Here is a 4,667-nt window from a genome sequence, read left to right as displayed (position 1 = left end):
AGCTAAACACAGACACAATAAGATTAACAGAAGTTATGAACTGTCTTAGTCAGGGTTTCTATTCCTGTACAAACATCATGACCAAGAAGCAAGTTGGGGAGGAAAGGGTTTATTTGGCTTACATTTCCATACTGCTGTTGATCACCAAAGGATGCAGGACTGGAACTCGAGCAGGTCAGAAAGCAGGAGCTGATGCAGAGGCCATGGAGGGATGTTCTTTACTTGCTTGCCTCCCCTGGCTTGCTCAGCCTGCTCTCTTATAGAACCCAAGACTACCAGCCCAGAGATGGTCCCACCCACAAGGGGCCCTCCGCCCTTGGTCACTAATTGAGAAAATGCCCCACAGCTGGATCTCATGGAGGCATTTCCCCAACTGAAGCTCCTTTCTCTGTGATAACTCCAGCTTGTGTCAAGTTAACACAAAATTAGCCAGTACATGAACCAAATGAATTTAGCAGATATCTATGAAATATTTCATCCTGAAGCAAAAGAATACACCTTATTCTCTGCATTTTATGGTATCTTCTGACCACCAGAGACTAAGGCTAGACTTCAATAGCAATAAAAACAATGGGTATCCCACATACACGTGGAAGCTAAATAATTCTCTCCTCAGTGATAACTTGGTCAAAGAGGAAACAAAGAAATTAGAATTTTTATAATTTAATGAAAATAAAGGCACATTATTCCCAAACTTATGGGACACAATAATTGTGTGCTAAGAGAAAAACACATAACTCTAAGTGCCTCCAAAAAGAAACTGGGGAGAGTATACCCCAGCAGCTTGACAGCACACCTAAAAGCACTAGAAAAAAAGAAGCAAATAGTGCAGAATTCTATCAGACATTCAAAGAATTCCTAATACCAATACTTTTCAAACTATTCCTCAAAATTGAAACAGAAGGAACACTACTCAATTTATTCTATGAATCAGCAATATACTTATACCTAAACTGCACAAAGCCTTAACAAAGAAGTAGAACTTCAAACCAATTTACCTTATGAATATCAATGCAAAAATACTCAATAAAATTCTTGCAAACTGAATCAAAGAACACATCAAAACATTCATCCATCATGATCAAGTAGGCCTCATCCCAGGGATGCAGGGTTCGTTCAATATATGACAATTCATCAACATAATTTACTATATACCACTCCTAGGGTTATTCCCAAAAGATGCTCCAACATATATTAAGAACACATGCACCACTATGTTCATAGCAGAAATGTTCATAATAGCCAGATGATGGTAAGAACTCAAATGTTCTTCAACAGAGAAATGGATATAGAAAATGTGGTACATTTACACTATGAAATTGTACTCAATTATTAAAAACAATGAATTTCTGAAATTCTTAGGTACATAGACAGAACTGGAAAATATCTTCCTAAGCAAGGTAACCCAATCACAAAAGAACACACATGGTATATACTCACTGATAAGTGGATATTAGCTCAAAATCTTAGAATACCCAAGGTACAATTCACAGACCTTGTGAAGTCCAAGAAGAAGGAAGACCAAAGTCTGATTCTTCAGTCCTTCTTAGAAGGGAAAACAAAATACTCATGGCAGAAAATTGGAGACAAACCATTGAGCAGAGACTGAAGGAAAGGCCATCCAGAGACTGCCCCACTGGGGAATCCATGTCATATACAGTCACCAAAGCCAGACACTATTGTGGATGCCAAAAAGTTGACAGGAGCCTGATATGGCTGTCTCCTGAGAGGCTCTGCCAGTGACTGAGACATAGAGAGGCAGATGCTCAAAGCCAACCATTGAACTGAGCACAGGGTCCCCAATGGTGGAGTTAGAGAAGGGACTGAAGGAGCTAATAGGGTTTGCAACCCCATAGCAAGAATAACAATATCAACCAACCAACACCCCTAGAGCTCCTAGGGACTAAATCACCAACCAAAGTGTACACATGGAGCAACCCATGCTTCCAGCCACATATGTAGGGGAGGATCGCTTTGATAACTAGCAATGTGGCAGATGTAGAAAAGTATAAATGCATGCTAAGTTACTAGCTTGTTTGAAAATGAGACTAGCTTATGGCCTAGGCATTTTTAATACTTAATAAGCTGCCAAGTCATTAGGTGGCACAGGGGTGTGGTTTCTGTAACTCATTGTTTCAAATAGTGTTCAGTGTACTGGCTCTTAGAATCTAGGCTTAGAGCCTGAGAACTCAAGGTGAAGAAAATTTCCTAGCCAAAGACAGGAAAATGAACAGAAATCTCCACATTTGCATTGTGAAAGTTGGCTCTTTTTAAAAAGCCCCTGCTAAGTAGAAAAATTGGCTCTTCTACCAGAACCTCTGGGGACAATAGATGTGGCTTCTCCCAAAGATAGCACAGTTCCTAAGAAGGGTTGGAGAGGATACTAGAAAGGGTGGGTGGCCCATGGTAAAATCACAACTCAATAAGTTCTGTTCTAGAGAAGCCTACACCTGAGACTTTTCCAAGCCAGGCAGAGAGAAGGAGTGACCCTAGACTGTTGGAGTCATCAGTCTTTGGGATATGCTAGCTGTCTGACAGAAAGACTTGGCATATGCCAACTATAGACATGTGCAAATGTCAGAAAAGCTGAAAGTCAACAGATTTGCTAAGATACTTGTGAAGAACTTAAGCAGAGAGTTATAGATTAAAAAGAGAAGTGCTTTCTGTGTTAAAAAAATATAAAACACAGTGATACATTGCATCTAGACCCTGTACGATTTTATTTCACTTATCAGCACACAAATAATTGTTTTTCAATTATAACTACAAATTTATATATTCTTTTATGAAGAGAGAAGAAAGGAGACTTAGATAAGAAAAGGTCTGAAAAAAATCTTGCTAAGTTACAAACTATAGAACAAAATTTAGACAATTAATTAAATCATGAAAAAATGTCACATGAATCCAATCTAAAGCTTATAGCAACACCTTGGAACAAGACTGCAAAATGGCAGTCTTTATCTGTTTAAAAAATATTCTTCCATCCATGACAATGGAATTAGATGGAGATTAGACAAATCTGCAGAACAATTAAGAATTTAGGTGGCACCCTATAAAGGCACAAACCTTAACAAGATTTAAGGAAACAGTAACAGCCTATAGCTTACATTCACTATATGTAAAACAGTTGCTTAATTACCAGGCCTCATAAATTTGTATAATTCCAAACAACTAAAGATATTTGATGACACCAATCTTAGAGCTTGACCATCACCTGTAGGTATTAACAGGATTGAAAATTGAGTCTTCAATTGTAGGGCAATAAAATAGTACTAGAGATCTTGATTTTGTCCAAGATAAATTACTACATAAAGGTCTATATTATGAATTAAAAGTACAGATGATGTCATTTATAAATATTACCCAGGGTTTATATGAACCCTTCAAAGACATTTTACAAAGATTAACTACATCTCTAAACAGAGCAATATCAGATTCAAGTGGTAGAGAAATTGGTAGTGTAGAAGATATGGAAGGAACAGGCATAAGGCTCATGAATGTAGGTTATTCAAAGATACTTGAGGCAATTCCTTAATGTTGGAATACTGACTAAGGATATTTGCTCAGGGACCAAAAAAAGGAAAGCATGAGCAATTTGTTTCTTGACCATTAAGGAAAGACTGGTCTGGAAAACCACTAGAAAAATCAAAGTTTAACAGGAAAAACAGGGTTGCTCAAAACATAAAGGTATCATTTAATAGAGATAGAGCAGCTACTATAGATAAAGTAAGAGATACTAAAGATACCAAGAAACAGATATTTTGGCAAGCTTCCTATAAATAATAGGAATCAAAGTTAAAATTACCGTTAGGACTCCCCAGCCCACATTTCTGCCAGCCTCCTGGGGGGCCTGTTCCCAACCTAAACACCCACATGAGACACTGAAACCCTAAGCTCCTGCCTGCTGGAACCTCAGCAAGCCCAGCAGCTGTGACCACTGACTTGTCCTTTTGGACCTCCATATTACTCCCATTCCACACAGCTATATGCAAATGAGGATCTTTTACTCACACTCCAGCCCAGAGCTCTAATTACATTTTTGGAGGCACACTGGTGTCAAGGACAGCAATTCCCAGAGGTTTACTACTCCCAGGGACTCCCAGAGCAGCCAACACCAGAAACAACCAGATGGCTGAAGGAAACCACAAGAACACAATCAACAAGCTAGTACAAGCTGGCATAATCCAAACCTACTACAGCAAGCCCTGGACATCCTAACACACCGGAATGGCAAGACTATGATCTTCCACCAGAGCATATGAAAATGTTAGAGACCTTAAAAGAGGAAACAAATAAATCCCTTAAAAATACTGGAAAATGATGAAAAAATGAATAAAACTGTCTAAGACACAAAAATAGAAAAAGAAGCAGTAAATAAAACATAAATAGGGGAAACCCTGAAGATGGAAAACCTAGGAAAAAGAAGAGGAACTACAGAGCTATGTATCAACAACAGACTATAAGAAGAGAGAGAATCTCAGGAGTATAATATGACAGAACAAATTGGTACATTTGTCAAAGGAAAGGCCATGTGTAAAAAGTATCAAGCTCAAAACTTCCAGGAAATTTAGGACACCATGAAAAGACCAAATGTAAGCAAAATATGAATAGAAGAGAGAGAGCGAGAAAGAGAGAGAGAGAGAGAGAGAGAGAGAGAGAGAGAGAGA

This window comes from Mus pahari, unplaced genomic scaffold (genome assembly GCF_900095145.1).
Source record: "Mus pahari unplaced genomic scaffold, PAHARI_EIJ_v1.1 scaffold_5406_1, whole genome shotgun sequence".
NCBI lineage: Eukaryota > Metazoa > Chordata > Mammalia > Rodentia > Muridae > Mus > Mus pahari.
This window is presented reverse-complemented; position numbering follows the sequence as displayed.